General features: G+C 39.8%; 1 protein-coding gene across 1 annotated transcript in view; it reads left to right on the plus strand.

The window, feature by feature from the left end:
- lrrc4cb (leucine rich repeat containing 4C, genome duplicate b) overlaps window positions 1–27,426 on the plus strand; it is a 51,570-nt gene that overhangs the window by 18,739 nt on the left and 5,405 nt on the right. The window lies entirely within an intron of this gene.

Here is a 27,426-nt window from a genome sequence, read left to right on the forward strand (position 1 = left end):
TGCCACTCACTGAGCTGTCATTGCTAAGTGCTTATGACTCTCGAATTTTTAAAAACAGCTATTCTGCGGCGCTGGATGAGCCATCAAAATCAGTTTGAGGGGGTCAACTCAGCTCACAGCAAAAAGGGCCACTGACCGAAACCTTTGCCCAAGTCATTACCTTATTGGTCCAAATATAAGACCACACTGAACATTGGAAAACACCCATTTTTTAAGATTCATCTTTTGAAAACAATTTCTGAAGATCAAATCTTTTTTTTTTTATTATAAAGATTACAATTTCAAATACTAATGAAAAACAAATCATATTGAATAAAACAAGGTGTGATGTTGCTTTTATCCCCTGTTTAATAAAAACATGTTTCAATATCTTTTAGATTAAATTGTCACATTGAATAAATTCATTATTAAATCATTGACAGTCTTCTTAAGGATATATATCCACTTCCTTGTGTACAGTGACAGATGTTGGCTTTAAATAATTTAAAGGTGTTTGGTCAGTGTTACCCATCTGATCCAGGGGATAGGAGTATTTTTTTCCTCATGTTGATCATATAGCACTGAAAAGACAGTAGGTTTTCTAAAGTCTGAACGCAGGTTCTGCACCTTAGTAAAATACTGACACACTCTCCTGTTCATCCTTTTGAAGTGGCCGTTTTATGCCCATGGTTTCAGTGACTCTTAGCTTTTTGAAGATGTTGTTTATTTTTGTGTTTATTATAGGCCAACTTCACGCTCTGTAACTCCTTATTTCTTAGCTGGCTGACAGGTGTTTAATGACTCTACTGTATTGATTACCATTTACTTAAAAATGGCATCATAACTCTGTCTCAGTTGTGAGTGAACTCAGTGTATTTCAGAGCCAGGTTGTTCAAGACGATAACCGTGTCTCTCTTTAGCTTTCACCCCCCATGGCTCTGTAGTTGTGAGTAACGACTAGCCTGTGTTTAGTGGTACCCTTGCTTTACGGATAAGCAGCGCATTTCCTGTTGTGAGCGTATATTGACATTAAAGGGCTAGATCGTAAACCGTTTTTGGATGTATTTTTTTACCCTGTCTTATATTTGGACCAATGCATTACCATTAATCATTTGCATGTAGTCCCTATTTATCAAGTTTGACCCCCTAAATATCAAAAGTCTTCTAACAAATACTTCTGGATTTACCATTATTCCAGTCACTTCTCATTTAACTAAATGGCGCCACATGCCACTGGTCCCTAACTAGCCTCTGCTTTTTTGTGGTTTAGATCAATCAAATACATTAACAAACCAAGAATTAGAGAGTTTAACTTCATTCTGAATCTGTTAGACCTGTTATGAGGTAAAGGCTCATGAGTAGGGTCTGGGTTTAAATCTCCATCATCAACCTGTAGCTAAAATGTGCATTTTAAAGCTGAGAAATGTCATACATTTTTATATGTATGACATAAACTCCATCACATGTCGTCCTGTGTTTCTTAGGCAGTTAGTGAAGCCGTCTGGGGTATAGGATGCCCCAGATGTTGTCTAGACACTGTTGCTGGTGGTGGTGTTGTTAGTGGTGGTAATGGAAGGATGTTTGATGTCCTGAGGGGTGTACTTCTGAGAGCTCAACCTAGTTTATAGATGTGATGAACTGGAGGTAAATTGGATGGATGAGGGTCGTAACATTCTGGACTGAGATGAGGGCCGACAGCATGCAAGGTGTTTGGCTAAAGAAAATTGTGGAGAAATCTGACTGGTTTATCTGAAGGGGTGAACAGCATTCATCAGCAGGTTAAAGAAGCAGGAAGAAACAGAGCGATAAAGAGAGAGAGAGAGAGAGAGAGAGCACGATGTGAATGAATGAGTCATGAAGACCAGCTTCCTGCTTAAACTTGCACCTTTGCATTTAGACTGTATAAATGAAAAGAAAGTATCCACCCCCAGGGTTAGTGAATCCCCCTTTTGTTTTTTTTTGGAGTCGGAGGTGACTATTTTTGCAATATAACTTCTTTACTCTTGTTGACAGGATACTGTGGTAGCAACTTGTCCATAACAGGTATGCACACCTTAAAGCATACCCTGCTTGACCATCAATTCACCCAGTGAATTGCACCCAGTGGAGTGTCCCACTGCTGGCCATTTAAAAGTACCAGGTTTAAGGCACTTCCATATTGACTTCACATTGGAAACCCAAGGCGATGTCCACTTTTATATACAGTCTATGGCTGTGGTACATTAGCCTAAGAGATAAAGATGACGTTATCTTTTACCCATCAACAGTGGGGACAGAAAACTAGAAGCAACTTCCTCAATGTTTTTGAAGATGCTTATAAAAAGGTCAAGGAAAGAAAAAAAATCACATAATTGAGTTGAAGCTGATGATTTGTATTACATGGATCCAGTCTGACATAAAATGTCAAAGTCATTTGAACAAAAAAATAAAATAAACGTGGGTGACAATTCATGGCTTTTGCTCATTTCCACTACCCATTTCACACTTTTTGATAGAAAGACGTCATCATTTGTCCGTTTGCACGCCAGTCTTTTTTCTCCACTGAAGTGTTGTATTCGGTCAGGTTGAGTTATGTCTCATTTGGTGTTGACTTTCTTTCACACTTCCACTGCGACTGTCACACTATTCCGACTGCGACGCCATTAGTGGTGTGGAAAACATTCACTTTAATTACTTCACAGGGAGCGAAATTAGCAAAACATTCAAGCTGTCAGAATAGCAGCACCATGGATACAGTTCAATGACGTAGCACAGGCTTTAGACCATTTCCTGCAACAGGTCATCTTATGTGTTCAATAGTAATGTGCCACTAAGACAGTTTCATTTTAAGACAGAGTATAATCAAATATTTAGATCAAAGGCATTAGCATTGGCTAAAAATTCAAACGAGAAGGGTCTCATATATAGTCTCCTTAATATCAATGTGCATCAGATTTTAGATGTCATGCACAGACATACAATCATAAGATGTTTTCAAGGAGCACTCCTGAAAATTCTAGATAATTTCAGGACAGTCTACCCCTGGCATATTCCCAAATTGCTTATTCACAGCTTATATTGCTTATATGTCCCTCACAGCGGGGAAGTGTTCCTTTCTGACTGGAGAGGGTTTAAGGAAGTTAGACGTTACATAAAAAAAGATGCTGTGGATATCAAAGATGGCAGACCAAGTAACAGTTTCCTGCCTTTATTTCAATGCTACATGTAATTAGAAGCACTCAGCTTCAACGACCGAGTTGAAAGGAACAAACTCGCTAGGAGAGAAGAGTATAAAACTGCCTCATCATGGGCATGAAGATCGCGCTGGTCGTGATATGAACTTCATCATCCCCGCCCACTCGCTCGCAGTGAATTTTCCTGAATATTTCCTGCTTTGTTCACACATTGGCTCACCCTGACGTCATGCAAAAAGTTTTACAAACTGGCTGGCAGGAAAAAGTCGGGGTAAGGACGATGGGTAAAATGTGTCTGTCTCCATTCACACATGCAGCTCACCCTGAAATGTGTGCTTACTGTGCTGCTGCCTTTGCTTGATTCTGTAGTGGAACAATGGATAACTACTCACTTAGGATGTCAGATTTATTTAATTATTAAGTCATTGCATATTCATTAGGAGCTCTGCATTGTGAGGTAAGATACAATGAAGAGAAATTTGCACAACAAAGACCTGATCCATCAGTAACTATGGAGGCAGAGAATGTGGCAGTGGACTCGGAAATGTGCAACAGGAGGGATAATTTAATTATTGAAAATCTTGCAGGCACCTTCCTACGCTTTCCCCTTGCGGGGTTCAAGGTTAATTGTCATACGTTCAGGCCCATCTACAAGCACTGCACGAGGGAGGAGACCAGAGCAGAGATGCTACACTAAAAAAAACTTACATTTTATTAAGATTATTGTGCATTCAAGCTATATTTTCTTAAAAGCATCAATCCTGCTGTGGAGGCCACCGTCAGGCAGCTTCAAAGAGTTGCCTCGGTTTTTTTACCGAAGTAGCTGCTTGTCCCCTTCTTCACTGACATCACAGAAAAGAGAAAAAGCAAAGGGACACATTTACTGTGGAGTCAAAGGTAATATGAAATGTCTTCTGAGCCATACTCTAATCGGAGGCGTTTTGCCGTGCGATTAACGAAGGTGTTTGGCATTGCAGAGGCGCTGCAGATAGACGCAGGCCATCCCAGACACCAGCATGTTAGCGTGTCTCAGCCGTTTAGAGGATTGCTTGTGTAATGCCATCTGTATTCAGGGGATGAACACCCACTTTTACACCAGGGCAGAGAGAGAGGAGCAGCAAGCGACTTCAGCCAACATCTGTCGCTTCCCCTCTATCTTTCATTCACTCATCCGCTAGTCCGCTTTCATCCACTTACAAATCGTGACACAAGACCGGATATGTTAATTGAAAGAAACAGCTCACTCTTCAGAATGAATGTGAAGGATAAAAGCGTTTGTGAACATGGAACATGAACTGTGACAAAACTGAACAATGATTGGCTGTTGATACAAAACGCTTAGTAAATCATCTGTTCCTTCCCCCTTGATGAAGTGAGTTCAATCAAACGCAACGAGAGATTTAGAATAGAAAGTCCACACAGGCAATGTCCATGGAGAAATGGATGTTTCAATATTTAATCAAAGATGGAAATGTTAGGTCTGAGATTCCAGTACATGAAGGTGAAAAGTCCCTTAAACTGTCAGAGCATGCATGTTACAGAATGCTGTCAGCAGACACTGTGTCTGTTATCTATATTTTGGGATTTTATCTGGAAACTGTAAAATGCATACTGCCCGGCAGTGATGTAACTGTTCTGTACTATTGTTTAAAAAAAAAAAAAAACCTTCAAAATGTGGTGGAAGTGACATTAATAACAGGGGCGAAGGTTGGAAACCGCTCAGGAGTGGGAAATAGGTGCGACACCTGTCATCACTGGAATAGTAAATGATCCATTATGCAGGTCCAGATGATGCAGCCATACACAAACTGCTGTCACTCGTTCAGACGTAAAGGATTTGTTTGTACTCTTGGTTATTGATACTAAATAAGCTTAGGCAGAAAATGTAAAATTCAAACTGTCTGGCAGTGATGTTACTTTTCTGTACTCTTGTTTAAAAAAGAGAAAGAAGCTTTTTGAATCAAGGTGTCAAAAAAAACAAAGCGACTGCTAGTCAAATGGAGATTTAAAAAAACAAAAAAACATTTTGACAGTAGAATCTTTAAGTTGATCCGTCCATCATAATACACGCTGAGTGCACGGTCATTATGTTATCAACTGGGCTTGTATTAATATATAACAAGGCTATATTGGCTTTCTACATTTCAGTAACGTGAACATAAAAATCTAAAATGGTATGTTTTACATTTCAACCTCACATGGGACGACGAGTTGTGTCAAGTGAACATCACGTTTTTTTTGTTATCTAGAAATTTCTAAACGTTTGTGTGGCCTCAACGTTTTGTGTCAGAGATGGAGTTCACTGTGTAGAGCTGCAATCAGAAGTCAGAACACAGGAAAATCTTCTGCTACTCTTATAACTATTCAAATCTTTCAATAATCATGTTGGAGGAATGTGCTCAGATTATCTTTTGATTTCTTCCAGCTCCTTGACTACGAGAATTGTGTTGCTCTGTTTCTTAAATTGTTTTTATGTTTTTTTTCTTGCTCAATTTTTTGCACCTTTTTGGTCAACCCAAACTATCATCTTCTTGTTTAGAAGTGTCAGCTTATATCTAACTCATGGGGTGCAACTGCATTTTTTTCTAACTGTTGTAGCACATCAGCATAATGACAATAAAGCTCCGTCATACGTAATCTTAACATTTTAAAGATTAGCTTTACAAGCTTTCATTGTTACTAATTTGACTTTCCAAACCAAACATCAACAGACAACCAAAGAATCCTTCGTTGCAGCAGCCCTTGTGTATACTATTCTATAAATGTGTGTGAACCTCATTTTGCTTGGAATATTTTTTTTTTGCCTTTAGAGCAGAACTAGCATTAGCTTCTAGATGCTAGCTTGATTATTAGCATAGGGTTGTCTGCTTTAATATTGGGACGGTGACATCAGAGAAGCTGTTAAATTGACCGTTTTATTTTCTTAGGAGAAATAAAGTAACAAGCACCCGAGCATTTAACAGAGATGATGTCAGAGTTTTTAAAGAAAGCTTGCAAAAAATGTTGCATCACGTGTCTGAGAGACTCTGGATAGATTTGGATCAAACTTGCTGCAGAGATTCGTCCCTCTACTTTGATTTCTGTCTTGACCTTTTATCATCACATCGTCAGACACAAGATGAAAACGTTTGGTCTGACAATCAAAATCTGAAACAAATTGTGAAGAAAAGACGAGCCCACTTGGATTTCAAAGTGCCTGTGTGCGATCACATGAAGCCTCTCTCTCACACACACACACACACACACACACACACACACACACACACACACACACACACACACACTCACACACACCGTTGTTTCCCTGCTGCTCCTCAGGGCGAGATGTGGTGGTGGCAGTGACATTAATAACAGGGGCGAAGGTTGGAAACCGTTCAGGAGTGGGAAATAGGTGCGACACCTGTCATCACTGGAATAGTAAATGATCCATTATGCAGATCCGGATGATGCAGCCATACACAAACTGCTGTCACTCGTTCAGACGTAAAGGATTTGTTTGTACTCTCTGTCTGTTATCGATGCGAGACGAGCTTAGGCGGCAGAAGGTGTAATGCTGTGAAATACAGCTTTCTGTTGACACGTCAGCCACATGCTCCTCTTAAGGAGACACTTTGTGTGTCTAAATGTGATGAGATTTTTTTCAGTTTATATTGGCGGCAGCTTGAAAGACAAATGATCAGTACTTTGTCCAAAAAAAAAAAAAAAAAAAAAAGAGTCCAGACTGTATTGTTGTGCCCCTTCATTCTTAAGTGCTTTTTATCTTTGGAAGACTATACCAGTGTTCACTCTGCCTTTGGCTTGCAGACAGTTATTTTCATCTTAAGTAATTTATGTTTTCATGTCCGATCGCTTTGCGTTGGACGAATTCATCAGTGGGAGTTCGTTCAGTCATGTTAGCTTGTTGGTGCTCACGCTATATGTCCAGGTTTAGCTCAAACCTGCTGCTGCCTCTGCACACCAAGGAGAGCAGAAGCATCCTTTTCTGTGCTGAACAGGAGTTTTAGTTTTCTAAAAGACCTTCGAGACGCTGAGTGCTTAGAGCAGCAAAATGCAAAACTTTTAATGACCTGGATATACGCTCGTGTCTCTGTAGTGAACGGAAATGGTGTTCAGTAGACTTTGCTAATGTCTGTTTGGTTTTAAGTATCGTCTAAGCCGGAAATCAGAGGGTGATATTGACTTAATGCAAGCTGCTTTTGTATTATAAGGCCATTAAGTTATAGATGAAGGTACATTTCGTAGGTGCAGGTGGTTGAAATGATTCAAGTCTCTTAAATGGTGCTCATTTCACATCTGTATTCTGCTCTGATCCAGGATTGATTCTCACACACGATCTGTCTTGTTTTATAAATAAGGAGCCTGAATAATATCTCCCTCACACACACACACAAGCTACCCAGAGAGAGATTTTTTAACTGTAGTAAACAGATATAATGGGAGAAAAAGAAGCTGGAGGTTATAGCCATTGATCAGCACCACCTGCCAGGGAGACAATTAGTCTATTGGTTGGAATAAACAGGCACATCACAGACACACACAAACTCCGGAATTACTCTGACTCCAACCTTTCCCACTGCTGTCAGAACAAGGCCAAAACAAGCAACTTTGTTGTTCAAATATAGCTCAAACAACCACCTTTTTTTTTCTCTCTCTCTCTCTCTCTCTCCCCAGACTGAACAGGGGGATGATCAGCACGGCCTATTTTAGTTTGTAATTAATTGACATGACATTTTTTTTTTTGCTCCTGTGGCGTTTCCAGGATCAAATGAATATGCCCCTGTTTGTTTTTTTTTAAACAGGGAGTGATGAGTTTGTGTGCACTGTTTAAGTTGCAGGCTCAGTCTGTCTGAATTTATAAACCGGGTGCAATACAACAAGTGAAAATCTTTCTAGAAAGTATGCAAATGTGCAACCTTAGCTTTGATTATTAGATGTATATCCTACTAATTAGCCATTTCCCCCGCATATAGAGTTTGATAAATATGCAACTCTTTCTTGTTTATTTATAGGTCATGGTTCTCATTTGCATAATTCTATTTGGGATTCATTCCGGTGTCAGAAAGATCTCACCCCATGTGCTTACCGCACCAGAAGACTCCTGACAGCAAGTTGCACACTTTAAACACATAAACACGATTTATAAAAACCTGAAGCATGAGTTCTGAAAAACAAGCCTCCTAAATATTATACACAGAAAACCGGTCTATCATTGCTCTTTCCATTTTGGAGCAGGCCCTGATTTTAATTACTATACATGGTGAATTAGCTAATGAATAATGAATGGATTCCTCACACTAAGTGCTCTGACTGCTAATGCACTTGCAATTCTCTCCCTCACTCTTACCCCCTCACACACACACACACACACTGAACTGCCAATGTTGCTTTCTGATTCTGTCTTTTTTTAGTCCCCCCCCCCCCCCCCCCCCCCCGCCTCCTCCTCTCCTCCTTTCCAAGTCTGATTCACACACACAATTTCTTTCCCACATCTGCTTTTTCTCACTCTCCCTGAGATTTGATTAGATTTTCCTCTGTAAGGAATTATTTAGTGATGAGAGTCGAGAACGAGCCGGGGACAGAGAAAGGCTCCGGGATAGAGGGGTAGACAGATAGCGGTTCTCAGGGGAGCGAGGAGGGAGAGGAAGGAGAAAGGTGCTTCGAGGAAAAAAAAAAAAAAAAAAGAAGAGTGAAAAAGCTGGAGGATTAAGGTGCAGTGGAGCTGCAGACATGCAAAGTGAGATGGAGTGACACAATGTACTGTGTGTACTCTCTGTGTACAACTTCAAATTCCATGGAGTGAGGGCAAAAATCTACAAATATGGGGAAATATATGTAATACTACAAGCATATGGCTGAGTGATTCATCTTTCTAGCCACCTTGGGAGAAAATATAAAGGCTCTTGGTGGATTTTTTTTTTCTCTACATATGAGCCTTGTGTCTGCATTATGTCCCATTGGCTCCTCTCTCCTCCCTCAGTGCAAACACGGCAGGTTAGATGAAGTGGAAGTGCCCGTAGGTGTGAATGTGTTTGCCTGTCTATATGTGTTAGCGCGGTGACATATTGGTGACCTGTCTAGGATGGTTCTCACCCAGTGCATGATGGGAAAGGCGCAAGGCCCCCAAGGCACTGAATGCAACAAGTACCAAATAAAAAATGCATTTGTTGACAGTATCACTATACATTGTGTCATGTGTATTCCATTATTTAAAGCTACCATGATTTATATATGTGTGCAATAGCTGATGAACTTGTCATGTAGTGTGCATTGACGAGATAATCTATTTTGCGAAGTAGGAAGTCTGGTAGAAAGAGAGAGTGGGGAATGACATGATGGGGGAAAGGAACCAAGGCTCAAACTCAAACCAGAGGTTAGCCTCTGTACAGGGGACGCCCCAAACTTACCAGAGGGTCAACCTGCACCCTGACACAGATATTTTGGCTTCTTATTTGTTAGATGTATACATTACCAATGCTTTTTCACAATGTCATGATTTGAGAAAGGTGATATTATGCCAATGTTGTTTCATAGCTAGTTACTGCTAGCCCCAAGGTATTACAATTGCTGGTCTAAAAAAAAAGTTACATTATTGGTGGAGAATAACATGTAGCAATGGATTACCTTATAGTGTCACGCAACATCATCCAGGGGTGTTTGGGTAGTTTCATAAAAATCAGCCATTTATCTTGGGTTTAACAGGACAGCAAGATACAACCCCAATTCAAAAAAAGGTATTTAAAACAAAGTGATAAAATAAAATGTGAAAGCATCAAATTCTGCATGAGTGCATATTTACAAAACCAACATTTCTTTTTGTCTTATTACCGGTAATAAAGTCGATACACTTCATTGTCCCCTTGGAGACATTTGTCTTAGACTCAAAGTGCTGCAACCATTCAGCTGCCTCCTATCCTGCCAGGTGCTGTTTAACATGACTAGATGACTAGATGCCAAAGATGTATTTCTTTCTCCTTACATTTTCACAATGCTGCAACTTCTTTTGGATCAGGATTATTTTATGTATTGACTCACTTAAATAATAAGTACATAAAAAATACATGTAACTGTAGTTTTGCTAAATGTTGCTTAGTGCTGAGCTCAGGCTGCATTAATGTCAGGTCTTTGTAAATAATATAACTAAGAGTACGACGCACATGTGCTCTTTTTGTAAAGTTTCTTGAGATACTATGTAAGATTGATTGATTGATTGATCTCATTTAGTTGGAAGTAGGTAGACCTTCTTACCCAACAGAGTTCATATCAGCCCAACTATGAGGTATTTTGATGAACAAGTGTAACAGCTGGACAAAATCATCTTACCTTTGACGCCTTCAGCTTCATTTAGACCGTTTGAAAAAAGGAGTAGACAGCCTGAAAAAAAGGGTAAAACACACATGCATGTTAAAGCATTCAATGAACTGTAAAAGAGCATGAACAGAATATTTGTACTGATAACCAAAGAAGCTGCAACATTAGGAAGCTGCAGCCTCCCCTTGCAGCACATTTGACATTAAACAACCATAAACACAACGCTTTCATGTTTACAAATGTGTTTCAGCTAGCATTAGTATGAAAAGACATAATCGATTCATGAAGCCACACAGGAAATTTACATAATGTCTCACACATTCCTCATATGTAGGACAACTTGAACACAATAGGCTGACTGATATTCGCTTAGGGCCAAAATAAACGTGTAATTTTGTGCACATATTCAGTAATAATTGACTCTATAAAGTGCACATTAGTGAACAAATAAAAATACACGGCCTGGTGTCAAACAAGCTCAACGTCTGACGTGAATAATTGTTTGTGAAAGGGGAGAAAACAATAGCAACCGAAGACGAACAATAATAAGCAGCATAGTGTCCGGACAGCTCCGCCTCAGGCGAACCACGACTAAATATAAACAGTGTCAAACATGTAACGATAACCCGGGGTAATGTTAACTCCGGATTAGAGCCTAAGGTTAACAGGTTCAACTGTGAAAACAAACATGCAGTGCAGCAGGATGGGTGGAGCGTGGAGCAGCGGATTTAATGCACATTTACAACCACAGCACGATTCACAAAGGTAAAATGAGTGACCTTGTTTTATTTTTTTTTTTAAATGGAAAACAGCTGGCGAGATTTGAAAGTTAGACAAGAAAGCTCACATGTTAGATGGAGGCTGCTGCTTGAGTGCTCAAAGTTAATTCCTCCCTAAAATGTTTCAATATGCAACAATTACATCAGAATTGACTGTTTCCTGGATGAAATTCATATTGCCATCTTTTAAAATGACGAAAAATGTTTGTTTTTTTAATGCCTCAGGAAGCAGCTTATTCAATGTCATCCTGTGTTCTGCACAAGGGTGATACTAGTATTTGATTTATTGTGGTATAACAATATACTACTGTTGTTGTCTTGAATTATAATTTGCTTGTGAAGTGTAAAACCTTAAAAAAAAATACAACGTACAAAATAAAAACCCAAGGACAAAACAAGGACAAGCCGACTGGCACATTTTTTGAGCTGAAAACATTTTTTGAGCTGAAAACATTACTTGGCGAAACACCAATCCTTAACAGTTTATTAGCATGCCAGCTGAGACTTCTCGCCATTAACATGAAAGAAAAACAAGATAGACTACCTACTGTAAGCTGTCAACACTGGATGGAAGCAATCAATCAGCCATCAGCGGCGAGAAAACGAACACGACCCCCGTACCTAGCACAGCCGGTGCTAGTCAGCTCAGCAGTTGGCAGATGATAAAAGATAATACAATTTTCCACCAACAGCATCCTGTTAAGACATAAGGATCATCATTATCATCATCAATGTGCAACACAAAGTTAGAGAAGACCATAACGGCCGTGTTGCAACAAATTCTAGGCCTACCGAACGACCTTTGCGCGAGCAGAACAAGATGGCTCAGAGTGATGATTTGTGATCCTCTTGGTAGATCTAAGCCTTTATGAGAGACCGTGTTTACAGTGTTCATCCATCTTTTTTCTAAATTGTTGACTGCCACTTGTATAATTGCATTTCCTCTGCTTTGATTTCTGACTGACTTTAAGACGCTCTCCCACCGAGCGTCATGCATTGGCTGCTGGAGTATCAAAGCAGATTAACAGACAGAGGGAAAAAAAGAAAAAAAAAAAAAAAGAAAAGAGGAGGGGAGGAGGAAAATAAAAAAAATCTAAATCACACCGCTGAGAAAATGTCTCCTCTACGGCTTTCATTTATCGAGTCCAAATATATTTGATAGTGGTTATTTTTACACAGGCCTTAATCCTCTGCTCACCCTTCATGTGGAGGTAGATAATTATAGTAATCTGGTCGAAAGGAATTTAATTTTCTCCCTGTGAATCTGTGCAGTGGGATGGACTAAGTGCATTATGAAAAGAATGTATAATGTCCTATAATATCAACAGTTGGCGAGCGAAATACATAGAGTGGAGCATTGCTAAGGTTCTACTATTGCTCTTTATAAGACACTTCCTACCTCTAGTGGCTTCAGAGGTGTGTACTTTGAAGGCTTATTGAGTAACTCAGGCACACTAAACCTAAACCCAGAGTTTTCCATGTCACGCATTCTCTGTCTAAGCTGGCTAGTATAGCTGGTAGATCGCAACCGTAACTCATGCTGCACAGAAGCCAAGCTCCAGCTGAGGTGAAGGGCACACCATGGATGTAGCCACTGTGACATCACCCAGTGTTTCCCCTACCATACACCTCCCGCCACTCCAAAAGAAACGCATAAATGTCCTTTATTTCTTCACTTTATGTTATATCTGTGCATCTGTCACTGTCCTGTTCAGCCAATTAAGAAATCCATTTCCGGAATGCTGGTACAGTTTACACCTTGTGATTGGGTTTGGCAGCCTACATTCAGCACATGCAGTAAATTTGCCTTGAGCTCGCCCCTTGATGACGTCGATTTCAGACAACTCTCTGATGTTAGACTACAAGCTAAACAAACAGGCACGTCCGTCACATAGAGACAGTCAACTGCATTGCTGAGATGTGAAAGCTGAGTTCTGCTTTCTGCATGTTACAAACAGATGAAGCTCTTCCCAGGAGTTCTCAAAGTTTTGGGATAAGAGGAGTCTGAGTCGGACTCTGTGTCTATCAATGTCAGATTACACACATGCACGTTCACACACTTAAACGCTTTGCCAAACCTCCTCGGTGGCACGCTCCTCAGACCCCCCATAACCTGGCAGGGATAAAGTTCAAGAAGAGTAGTTGAAAAGTACCCATTGTTCTTTCTGCTCTATATAAGAAATAGGTGAAAAGATTGCCTTTACAAGTGGGACAGCCTAATGGCACTCTCCTTACATCCCCTTCAAATAAAAAATCTTTTCCTACTTCTCGAGGCTTTGTGTCTTACGTTGGACATTTCTTTTGAAGATATTCTAAGTAGGAGACATTTCAGAGCCTCCCATTGTAGGCACACAGGAAAGCGCTTGTAATGTGCACGTTGCTCTTGTCCTGCCCTTGAGCAAGTCAGTGATTCCCCACTGACTCACTGCAGAGCTCAGGGGACGCGCTGTGTGAAGATGACCCATCACTCTGACCTCCCTGGAGGGAGCAAAGTAAAAAGAGAGTTTCACTGCAGGGATCAATAGGAGTATCATATCGTTATCACTTTTTTCAAGTCGGTTAAGCGATTTGGGAAAGAAGGGTTTAGCCTGCATTTAATCCTTTGGCAAGATATGAAGCCTTCTACTGTACGCAATTCTTACTCTGTGTGTTGCTACTGCAGGATTAAATATAATCCTAATGGGAGTATATGTGTGTTCATTTCACAGTTTAAATTGTAATTAACAGTTCCACCTTAGACCTTATTTTGCTGCAGAGTATTTATGTTTTAGAAGTTGAACAATATTTAAAAAAAAATCTTGTCTCCTTGTGCTCCATTTACAAAGCAGAATGGCATATTAATTCATGTGAGTGCATTGTATTTCTTAGTGCATATTTTAATGCTTTCAGTTGATGTTTGCATAAAAGCAATTATGCATGAACAGCCTACTTATATTCTCACAGGTGCACACTTATAGAAGCATAACTAGATGCTGTGTGCTTTCAGACTATATAGGCCAATTCATACGGTGAGGACCATTAACTACACAAAGGCTAGGTTTTCTTTCAGCTTTCATCTATTGTTCTTCTTTTTTTTTTTTTCTGTTCAGCTTTTTTCAGACTCCAAACAAGATTATGAGAGCTGGAGCCCGGCCTCAGAGTCGATACACATCTGAACTCAACCTGGCGTCTCAAGCTTTGTAATCCATCACTGTTGCATCGAGACAGTAGCGTCCAGTTTTAAATTAAAGAAGCTCACCATTATAAATTAATGCTAACAGTCAGGAGAAGTCAGGACGCTGCTCCAGGCATGGCGAGGAAAGACAGGAGGAGTTTCTCCTTTGCTTTTATTTATTTTTATTGCTTCTACAACCCCCTTCAGTACCCACCTCCTCTCCCCCCCCCCCACACACTCACTACCGCCTGCCCCCAGAAAAGCCAATGTTAGCTCAAGCCTGGGTGGGAAACTTTGCAACAACCAGTGAGAATATGCCACTATATAATCAGAAAAATGTCAAAGCTACGCTGTCCAAAACAAACACACATGCAATGTCTCACTTATGGAGCAGGAGGAGACGGAAATAAAGCGTGAAGCACATAATTGCAGTGATGGTTGCCATCGCTAACTCCCTTTCTCTGCCATTCTATTCTGTGACTAACTATACCTTATTACCAGTACTAATACCAGTATTAGCTTGTGTGCACATGAAGGTATGCGGGCAGGTAGGGAAACAGGTCAGCCATCTAATCATTTCACTCACTTCAAACGTCATGACTGGCAGACTATTTCAGAGCTTCGACAGCCACAGATAACAGATCCCTTTCCATTTTTTTAAAGAGCTAGGTTGCTGTCACAATCTACAAGCTGGCTAGCTTCATCCATTAACTGCAGATTTGAGTCCTCACAGACTAGTTGCATTGTGAAATACCTTTCTGTAGATATTTATTAAGCAAATTTTCTTTAGCTAATGCAGCTGGTCAGTGATGATTACACGATTAACACGTTATATATGAGATCATCAATCACCTGGTGATTAACCACTGAGCACCACCTACAAATCACTTAGCCAGGACAGGAACGACTTATGATTATTAAAGTCTGGTCTCGATCCACCTCTGAAGAATATCTCAGTCGGCACAGGCAATGTGTGTAATGTGTTGTGCACTCCCCGTTATTTCACTGAGTTAAGGTTTTTTCAGACTGTAAAACTTCACAGGTTATTCCTGAAGTCCTTCACATTGTTCTAAAAGGTGGAGTGACATAGAAAATGATGTTAAAAGTAGACACATTTCGACTTTTTAGGACGGCTCGCATTCAAACCCACAGCTGTTGAAGGGAGATGCCACCGCAGTAGGGGCGGCTTGTCAACTTTCGTTTTTCTTCCCAGACCAGTCAATACTTGATCGTTTCACTAGTTTTTATTTGGATTGGATTTGGTGAAGAATAATCTTCCTACATCTTTTCACTCTTGCTGTACCTGTTTGCATGTATTGATTTGAAAAGTTTGTGGGTGTGTAGGAGTATTTATTTGATTTATTTCTGCTGTAACTTCTGCTCAAGTATAAATACAATCTTCAAATAACTGAAAAAAAAAAAACCTTTTCAAAGCTTTCCAGGCACTTTCACAAAAAACACAGCCAAAGCTCCAACCATTGTAGAAATGAACATCACCTATTTTTTTAACAAGACAAAACACACATGTCACAATAATTACACATCACATACACCTTTAAATTGTTTTTTTCACACATGTAATCTTTGTTGACAGCATCTACATTTTACAGTGTCGACACAGGGATTAAAGACTTGACACATGGTTTTGGCATCACACGCTTTAGTACTGTATGTATGTGTTAATGACTTCTCACATACTGATAGTCTTAGGGGCAGAATCCAGAGGGCGGATTTCCAGTGAGAGACAGAGGCACTCTGGTGGGCAGCAACCTTAAACAAAAGAACAAAAGACTCCACCACGTATGGTGCCATCTGTTGTCAGTATCCCGTCACCCCAACGTGAGCAACAAAAGCTCAGGAGAGAACCGCCTCCAACTTCTTCTATTCAGTCAATTTGCAAACTAGAATGGCCAGAATTCATTGGCAAATAGCTGTGACTGAACAGGGGACACTCCAGTGAACTAATCCCTTCGAGCACTCTGCATTTTGCAGGGAGCGGCAACCTGCCAACACTGGCCATTGAAGCTACATAGCTATTGTGTCGTTTTTTAATGCAGCACTGTTGTCTTTCTCTATATGAACAATGAATGGCAGCATTTTGGCCTTTTGGAGGTATTACCAACATGCCAGTGATAGGCCACAGGAGGGCAGAAATATAAATGGCTTCTCCAAATTGCATTCTAAACTAGTTTTTATCCCCAACCATAAAAATGTGAAATTCACGTGTGATATCATTAAAACATGACTCCCTGGCCCACTCTCTACAGCCTGTGAACCTGAAAGAAATTACCTAATATGTTAACACATTTGGAAAGAGCAGAGGCCCACTGATGAGGCATAAAATGTAACAGGGGCATCACGGTGGTTGTGGAACCTTTTTTTTTTTTTTTGTTTAATTAAATATTTAATAATGAACCTTTCAAACAAGATGAGTGTCACAAGTTCGTTCAGAATCTTACGCTGGCAGTGCAACGTTGGCGCACAGCTGCTTGCTCACCTACTTCACGCATCACACAAGTCCTCAGCTAAAGCAGGGATCTGTTTGACTAGTGTAGGAAGGCAGCTTATGGGGTCTGTGCAGCTCATTATTCTGCCTCTGCTGCTGGCTGTGTGTACTCACCTCCCTAAGCCTGAGCTGCCACCTGCTTTATGCAATGAATGTGTTTTCACAGTTTTCAAATCACCAAAACAGAACAGGTTTTTGCAGTGAGAGCATTAGTCATTATCTGTGTAACCAATTACTAATATTTCCCCCCCATGCAACCAGATTTCCCCGTGCAGCGTTTCAGTCCAACTATAGCCTCCACTCTGCCGTGATAACCTTCAACACTGCAGGATTGGACGATCTTGCACATCTCTTTTTAGGAAACGCAGTCATAGGAGCAGATTGGTTAGCTACACAAGTGACACGAATACTAAGAGCGCCCTCGCATTCAGTCAGCCTGCCACCCAGGGCATCCTGTCTTAATCCCTTTGCAGAGAGCAGACAGAGCCTTGGCAGAGCAGAGTGCATTTGAACATGGAGGTCCCTGCAGATTATTTAGCCCATGCAATTATCATAATGGAGGCAGCATAAGGTAATACGTGAACAGGAATTGAATTATCACTTGAAAGGTGTCTCCTTACCCTCCCGCTCTCCCTCTCTCCGGTATTGGCACAAGATAGCAACCTTCCTCTGCTTACCTTGAAATTAAAGCACATGAAATAGCATGCAGGAACTCTACACTTCTATAATGCGATAATGTTTAACACCATAACACAAGAGGTAATACAAGTGCTTTTCCTTTAAAAAACTAAATGTTGCACCCAGGCCTGCTTTGACGCTAGCTAAACCTACTCAACAAATCCCAACTCCCACAGATGTTTGCAAATAGCACATTGATTAAAAGTGCTTTATAAATGAATGTATTTGTAAATCATTATTATGTTATCTTAAAAATACATGCTTATCAAAAATACATTAGGTCATAGAGCTGCAATGTGTTTTATTTAGTAATCATTTCACTTAAAACCTTTACTTCAAGGGCTTTTACAGCCCAGTTTTTTAGTGCAATATGCTAATTTCAATCCAGTAGGTGACGCACTGTAGCACCTGTCTCTCAGACCAAAACATAACCCACTCATCACAGCGTCGAGTGCAGCTATTTGTAGGACTGATCTCTATTCTAAAATATGCAACCCAAAGATGATTCAGTTCTTTATTAAAAGTATTTTAGACCAAACAAAGTACTCCCTGCAATTTGAAAAGTCTTTAGGTTCTCCTTCATTTCTACACTTGCAACAAAACTCCGCCAATACATACGGCACCTCTGAATTTTTGAATTGTATTTATTTTATTAATCCCTTAGGGGAAATTCTGTTTTTACCCTCTGTTATTGAGAGACATGCTTCTCACACACACATAGAACTGAAATACACACATGCACAAACAGGACCTTTGGTCATGCATTAGTGGAGAGTGGGGCTGCTACACAGCGAGTACACCAGAGCTGTTGGGTATTCAGTGCCTTGCTCAAGGGCACCTCTGCAGTGCTCGGGAAATTCCCTGGCACCTCTCCAGCTACCAGACCAACTTCCATATTATGATCCGCATCGGGACTTGAACAATTAGAGGAGGAAAAAAAGCAATCACGTCCTCCTCATCATCAGGGACTTGAACCGGTGACCTTTCGGTTCCTGACCCAAGTCCATACGGACTGAGCTACTGCAGCCCAATTTAACCCCCCATGTGGTTGTAGGGCTAACGGTTGGTAATGGAGGGATAAAAAAACGCACGTAAGAAACTTGTTGTTGAGCCTCAGAGAAAAACATAAACAAGTCGTCCAGTCAGTGTGAACACAGCGCTGAGAACAACAAACCCAGATGTCAATTTTTTTTTTTTTTACTCATGACTCAAACATGTATTCAGGTAGGATATATTCTATTGTATTAATGTTTAAAATGTTGCATATTTAACTGTTAAACAACTTACCACAAGTGAGTCAAAGTGTGATGGCCATTTCCAAGCCATTCATTAAACAAGAGCAAACAAAGTAGAGTTGACAGAATTCATAGTAAAGATTGGAATGGTCATGGTGTGGGTTAAATGGGCTGGATGGATGATAATAACGTTACATTTCTCACCAGAAACAAGGGATTCATTAACGGTAATGTCTATTGTATTGCTTTCAAACGTCATACTGTAGCTTATTGCCTTATCGCAAATGAAAATGTGTCTATAGGTTTGATTGTCTGAATGAACATAACTCCAGATGGCAGTTTGATTGCTTTCAATTTTGCCTCTCTTTTTAATTTAATCTAATTCCATCGCAGGCTGGAGGAAAATGAGGCCTGGTCATCTAAAATTGTGATGATTTTCAATAATATGATCGTACCATCTGGGAGCGCTGCTGCCCCGAGGGGATGGAAGAGGTCAAGCTCAGTGTCGGAGGGTCAACCGTACCATCTCTTTTCTCACGGTCCATGATGAGGAGGAAGTGATTGCTGTCTTTCCTCCTCTAATTGTCAAAGATCATAATTGATCCATTTTTTTTTATCCTCAAGCTCAGCAGAAGAATCAGAATAATTTGGGAAATAAATGACCAGGAATACTTTGTGTAAAATGGCTGTGGGGATTCTTTATGGTTGAGGAAAATGGATTAATGTGCAAGTTTTATAAATATTCTTTATGAGGCTTTAAACCTTTGGAATATAAACCATGTCAACCCTTAAAATGTATCAATATATTTTTAAACTAACATTAAATGAAACGACTCTTTGTAAAAATGAAAACGAACACTTAGACAGGGCAGAGATCACCGAGTATTTATGGCCGACTCTGCAATTCCAAAAATCTTTTTCAGCCCCTTCGAGCTCATTGTTTCCAATCTTATAGCAAGCAAACAGTATTTTCTGTATGCTTGGGTCAATATATCAGTCAGCTTGTTTTTGTGCCCCCTAGTGTCCAAAGAAATCAATAAACGCAGCTTTAAAATTAAAAAGACCCAATGGAGCCATTCTTTGAGCGCATTGAGAGAAATCCAATTACATTGTTCTAGTACAATGTTCTATTGAACTGGAGAAAATGACTCGGAAATTGCATAAAATGTAGCATATGAAAATATGAAATATTAACACATACTCTCACTCGTGTCCTTGCAGTTGTCATAGCATTATGTACCCTATAGCTGAGATCCATTCCACCTAACACTGACGCCCTTGGCAGCCAGCCATTCATGAAGCACTTTATCTTCACAGAGATGAGAGAAAACACTCCAGCATAGCATGACCTCGCTTAAACGTTTGTTTTTGCCCCCCCCCCCCTCCCCCCCCGTGCAGACGCCTTTCAACATGGCGTGATAGAACGTTTCATGGCTTTTGTCTCCCGTACAATCAGGATATGTTACCTTGCATCTACTGAAAATGAAATAGTGCGGCTCCACACTGTTCAATTTCAGCAATTTTTGCCAGGATGCCCATAGTACATTCATTACCTTGAAGATGAAATATTGTGGCTGCCGTCACTTGAGCCTGAATGATGGCATCGAGGCCAGAGAAATTATTTAAATTTGGTTTCATTCAGAGATGAAATTATGTTTCTCCATTTTTCGTTGGGTATGCCACTATGTCACAGGGAGTAGCTAAAGAAATAAACACACACAGAAAAGATGGTTTGCGTCATCTTTTCATCTTTTTTTTTTTCCTGTGTGTGACCTACACCACTGAGCACTGCAGCAGCAGCAGCCTGTCATTCTTCTCACAGAGGAGAGCCGAGCAAAGAGAGGCCACGCTGCCAACACACCTTGTTACAAACACTCACTAAATGTGACTTCTGCCAAAAGCCTTTTGTTTCAAAGCATCTTTTCTACAACAATGCTCCCAACCACACCACACGATACAAAGTCAAAGCAAATAGGAATATATTTCAGGTGTTAACAGCTAGAGGAGATGACAGACGTGATCACACAATCACTTCTAACTTGACAATATACCGAGTGAGGCTGCAAATGACTTCTTTTCATCAACGAAGAATATGAATCATTTTTCAACCTTAAAGTATATGAATATGTTTTTTTTAAAGAAAATCACTATTTCACAGAGCCCACAGAAGTTATGCCTATCTGACAAAATTATTTTTAACCTAGAGGCGCTATAGCCTCATCACAAATCTGTCTAGTCCCGGTTAAGACCCCTCACGTATGTCTGCTATTATTTGAAGACAAAAAAAAAAGAGAGAACTTAAAAAGTAACTATGCATTCATGAAAATTTACTTTTCATAGCACCCCAAAATATTAGTAAAGCTCCACCTCAGCACTGGGAGAAATAAAATCCTGGCACCGTCCCCGTTAGTTGGTGATTTTTTTGTTGTTGATAAATCTCTGCAGTTCTTATATTATGTTGCACATACGAGATACAGAGTAGTACTCTTATCATCCTGATTTTACCTTAGCTACAGGCACAGTTTAAAATTGGCTGCAACAAGCACGTCTGTGACTACTAAAAAAATATATATTTTGGACAACACCTTCGCAAAGAGCCTAAGAAGAGGGGGAAAAAAAAAAACACTTTGTTTTAGCTGTTCTGGGGCTCGTCCGGTCAACAAAAAAAAGGCCATCATTCCTGTTCCCGTTAAAAGAATAGACTTCAGCTGATAAGTCAGCAGCAACCAGCAGCCACCGAGATTTATTTCCCTCACACCAGCACTCTGCGCACTGAGGCCAAGATGGGGGAGGGGAATTGCCCTTTTTGTTTTTTTCAGGTGTAGCAGAGCCGGAGAGAGTGAGGCCCGCTCCCCGACTGCATGTCAGAATGAGACAGTAGCAGCGGTGGCCGCTGGTTATGATGTGCCCAAGTGCAAGATTTTAACACTGCCACCCCCTGATACCCCCCCCGAGACACACGCTTACACGCATGCAATCACGCTCAATCAGTGCAACAAAGAGGTCGCATTTTTTAAGTGTTGTATTTAAAGTCTTAGTTTTTCTTGGTGCAAAACAAAAGGGAGTTCACAGGCATGGAATCAAATTACAGACGTAACAAATGAAGTAATTATGGTTCAGATGTTTACATACATGTAGACTACTAACGAGGTAATGACTAAAGAGCAAAACAAAAGTCCAGCATACAGCCTGCACATACAAATTCTGTTTTTTTAATCAAAGCACATACTGTATTGTAAGACCACTCTATGGAAATGCAGCTGTTTAATTGAACAGATTATTTTCTTCATCATTGTAATTATACTGGAGCATGAAAGTTCATTCATCCTATCAGGCCACAAATAACAATTTCCTCAATGCAAGACTGCTGTTTATTAGAATGAAAAATGACATTGTACTTGTTAGTTTAATCAGCTTTTGTCTGAGCCGCATTACCTTCTGTTTGTTTCATTAACAATTCATTAACCGTTTTTATCATGAAGACGATTGTGTTCTTCATAATATTACATTACCAATTGTACAGCCAAAGGTGACATGTTAAAAAGCCATTTTCTTAAATGCTCAACAGTCAATGAACCCAAAAATATCTGTTTTAATATCACATTTGACAAAGTGAAATAAAAACCAATAAAATCAAGTCACGTTTGAGAAGCTGGAGCTTCACACAATGTTCTGCATTTTATAATTAAATTATTTAACTATAAGCTTCATTTCGATATTCCCCAAACCATCTATCATTAGCTCCAGGATGTCATGACTCTAGGATTTTCTGTTGGATCAACATACCCTACAATGCCAAACAATCACTCCATCCTTTAATCAAGCAATGAGCGTGTATTAGCACCATTATTCCATATGAAAACATGAATAGGCCACAGCATTGCCCTTTACGTATGAATTGTGTGAAAGTTAACTGCAGCTTCGAGCTGTATGGGAATATATATATATATTTTTTTTACAGTACAGGTTTAGTGCCTTTATTGTAGAGATGTGACAGTGGATAGAGTTGTAAATCAGGGGGGAATAACATGCTGGAAAGGAGCCACAAGTGGGATTTGAACCTGGGCTGCCCGTTTGGAAGACTATAGCCTCAGTACATGGAGCGTACTATCCACTGCGCTACCGGCTCCCCATATATGGCAATAATATGGAGTAAGTTTACACCGATGTATGATGTATGTTGAACATCAGTATGGGCCGATATCAACCCTGTTCACAAACATCAACCGGTTAGTTGCTGATTCAGAGAAGAAGCCACTTGTTGGACAAACTCTGATTTGTTTTTTAGAGTCAAACATACGGGAAAGTGTCAACATTATGGGCGTCTCACAGCGTCTCTGTGAAATATCAGTGACATGCAGTTTGTAAGACATGTTCCTGTGACATTTTAAGAGGAACAACTAACAACTATTTAAATGCATCCCATAATATATCTTATTTGAACAGGCTAAATGCACACAAAGAATTACAAAGGAGTAAAAGAAAAAACATCAGAATCCGCAAACTAGTTATTTTCAATAAAGCAGCGGCATTAAAGTGGCCATGTGGGACGTAGGGAAATTGAGAGATTAACCATTTTAATAATCTAGAATTACAATCTAGAAACCCACCACAGTCTTATCCTTTGACAGACTTTCTTGCCTTGTGATGTCTGATAAGTATAGAAGTGGTCCCTATCCATTGTCTACACTGTAGATGCGTATGCATGAATTAGCTCTTATGTCAAACACAGACACAACCAACCTGTTATCCATCTGTGTCTCTGAGCCATATTGTGTCTGAGCAGACTTTGGAAGACCCAGATGGCCCGTGAGGTTACAACATCAGCACAAACGAGGTTAAAAAAAAAAAAAAAAAAAAGACATGCTGCAAACGTATGCAAATGTAATGAATCAGTAATGTGTGAACTGAATTAGCCAGATGACATTCCGTTCATCACACAGCCCTCTTAGAGGCCACAGGCTTCTTTCTCTATTGTTTTGACAGGGATGCCAGATATCATATCAGCCACTCTATCAATTTCACACTCATGGGATGAGCAGCAAATGGCTGAGATCAGTCAGTTTCTAATAAACATGTGACTTTTGATGAGAGGTTTTTTCCAAACCCCAATTATTACAAAAAGTGTGACCTCTTTGTTTGCTGTTCTTTACAGGGACGTCACTGTTTAACATCGTCTTTAATTTAATTTAATGAGACTATGGATTTAGGTCTGATATGGCTTAGTGGTAGAGTCAGCCGTCTCTTAACCCAAAGGTTAGGGGTTCAATCCCCAGCTCCTTAAGCCTGATGTCCGATGTGTTCTCAGGCAAGACACTTAACCCCAAGTTTTGTCCACTTCTGCGTTGGAGGCGTATAAATGTGTAAGAATGGGATTAGTAAATGCTGATGGACACTTTACATTGTAACCTCTGTCATCAGTGTGTGAATGAGTAGGTTTGAAATGTGGTGTAAAAGCGCTTTGAGTAGTTGGAAGACAAGAAATACAAGCTCAAATTTATCATATACTTCTCCTTCTTTTCAGGCGCTTATTAAGCAGTGAGTGTAAAATAGTACTATCAGTTGAGGAGTTACTAATTTGCATATCAAGTCAAATTAATATTCAAAAGTTACTTTTGAAACACATGGACCAGGATGTAGATCTCAGTTTGTTCACTTGATTCTAACATATAATAGGAAATCCCCATTAACGAGCTAACTCATTTAGCATTGCTGTAATTTTAACTTGACGTTAAGTAAATGTGTATTTTTTAAAAGAATTTACTTAACATAGTTAAGTCAAATAGATTTTTATTTTAGTTGATGCCAAATTGGTTACAGTCTGTAACACTACAGCTGTGGAGCCTGACACTTGGGCTTTCTTCTTCTTTTGTTTGTATGGCGGTCAGAAAAATGTTCTATCACAACACCATCTGGTGGTGTTACCGCATTTTAACCAACCGCAGGGAACTAATTTTATTATTATTATTATTTTTTTAATATAAGATAAAAGTTGCATGAATACTTTAATTTTTTTAAATAGTTAATGTCTCTCTGAATATTCGTAAATCATGACACAACGCTATAATAAGAATCTGGTGCCGCATATGAGATAGCCATGCTTTGTGCTTAACGTTACTGTCAGAAAATTGAAGTGAAAATTGAGATGTTGGACCTTTTGTCAATAGGTTGGAATAATGTTAATAAAACAGTTCAGTTTCATTGTCAGATCTCTGTGGAGACATGCAAAATATGCCAACAAGCTTTGACAAATATTAAAATCAAAATGTGACTGCAAAACAAGCTGTTCAATAATGCAACATTCTTGTTTTGTTTCATCCTCACTGATGTCTCATCCTCCTCAAATTGGACTTGTTTGGAGCAGTGTTGACATAGCCTTCTCATAATTATATCATGAGATTTTCAAATTGAGATTCTTTGTGTTTTTAGAGGTGTTCGTTTCTTGATTGATAAACCTTCTGTTATTCAGGCCTTTGTACTGTAAGTTGTTGAATGCCAAGTTTGTTTCTCTGTTGTTTGGGAATGTAAAAGCTAACACATTCTGCTAGTCGGAGGAGAACGTCATTGCTAGCGTTGCACAACACTGACAAGACTCTAATCTTCTGACATTGCAAGTTAAGTGCTCTGAAACACTCTGCTTTATACAACACTCTCCTTGCTATGCAGCCTCTGATTGAGACATATGTTACCCCAGCATTCCCCCCAACAAACTCATTATAACAAATGAATTTGGCAAATCACAGTGGTGTCAGACATAATGCCAGTGGATGCCGGTGCAGTAGCTGAAAATAACGAATGGTTGGGTGTGTTTTTTATTTGGCTGGCAGGATTTTTAGATGTAAGCAGCTACCGCTTTCAGTGGCTATGATAACATGTGGAGTTTGCATAGATGGATAAATCCACACTGTGTTGCACCAGCAAAGGGAAAATATGATGTTTGATGCTAATTTTGTCTTTCAAAATATTTGCCATCCGTTTATGTAATGAGGTTAAATGTATTCAAATTTCTAAAATGAGAAATGCATATGGCCAAAACTATATACTGCTAGGGAGACCTACATCTCATGTACATCAGCTGTACATTTTCTGTACAGCTAATGATCTCTACTAGTGTGTCTGTCATGCTTGAAAATGAACTTCCTTTCTTTGGGTGGAAGCACGAGGTTGTTGTAATGCTGTAAATCAATCCAGACAAAATGTGTTCCTGCCGGAGGGGGGGGGGGGGGGGGGGGAGGGTGCTTCATTCAATCTAATTCCCCAGCAGAAGCTTGTCTCTCAGCAGCCTACATCACTGACGATGTTGCAGAGGGGCTGGTGCAAACCCAAGCCACATGTAGAATCATTTCTACTGATTAAGTCAGTTACTCTTCCTCCACGGAAAACATTTCCGCCTCAGTTAACAATTTTCACAGTTTAGAAAACACCTGTCATAATATACTCTGTCCTCTTGCTCTTAGGTTGACAGAGAGAGATGATTAACGGATTACTTGAGCTGGAAGAGTTGAAAAGAGACAGAGAATACTTAAAACTAAGGACTCAGGGGGCGAGGGGAATGCTCTTTGCGCTCAGCAAGAGTGCTTTGCTCTTGGCAAAGGCATTGAATGCACCCAAGACGGGTGTCTGCATTACTTAACAACAGGGCATGACCCAATGCTGCCATGTTTTATAACTTTACAGTATACATGGTATCTTTGATATGTAGTATCTATTGATACATTTTTATGTTACCGTCTTTGTGGCCAGAAAATAATGAGAGTTGACAGCAACACGTAAAAACTGATGTGTGGATGTGGGAGGTACAGGCTGTACTGTATGTGGATGAATGTCTTGGTCTATTTTTATCTTGAGCACACAAGCATATTCCTAAACACTTTGGCTGCATGAGCTAATCTAATCTAATCTAAGATAACTGGGCAATGATATTCTTGTTAGCCACTTGACTTGGGAACTAATGAATTGTGCTAAAGTTGCGCAAGGACAATAACTGACCTCTTCTCACACTAGAATCACACAATGTCAGGGATTTTGACGTGATGATGAATTGGATTTTGATAAAATAGTAAAAAGCAATGCTGTGACCAAAACAAGCATTAATCGTGAATCAATAAATCAACAGGAAATTAATCACAGATCAAAAGTGTCAAGAAGAAGACAATATTTTGGTAATAAGTTGAGATAACCCTTATTGTGTTATCAGCAAGTACCATTAATCAGTGACTTTTTTTGATAAATTGCTGTGTTTTACATCAAGATAAGCTATAGCATAATTAGGCAAGGATAGTTGATCTTTCTCTTTAATTGCCAGTGGAAGTTATTCATGGGTTAGATAGCTATATGCCATGTCGATAGCAAGGGATTGTTCTCTGTACAAGTCTCTCATTGGCACTCAGAGGCATTGCAGAGGGTCACTTGCTGAGAGTAGTGCTTTGGTGTCAGGGACTTTTCTTGCCCTCAAAAAATAGGTCCAAATGACATCAACAGATTGCACTACTTCTATAGGGCTTCATGTATTTAATACATCCAGGGTCAGGATTCCAATGAGTAAGTGGCTTATGAGGAAATCACAGGTCCTGCGCAACCGGGTGGCAGATGCTTATTTTTTGTTTTTCATTTT

This window comes from Labrus bergylta, chromosome 3 (assembly GCF_963930695.1).
Source record: "Labrus bergylta chromosome 3, fLabBer1.1, whole genome shotgun sequence".
NCBI classification, from domain to species: Eukaryota; Metazoa; Chordata; class Actinopteri; order Labriformes; family Labridae; genus Labrus; species Labrus bergylta.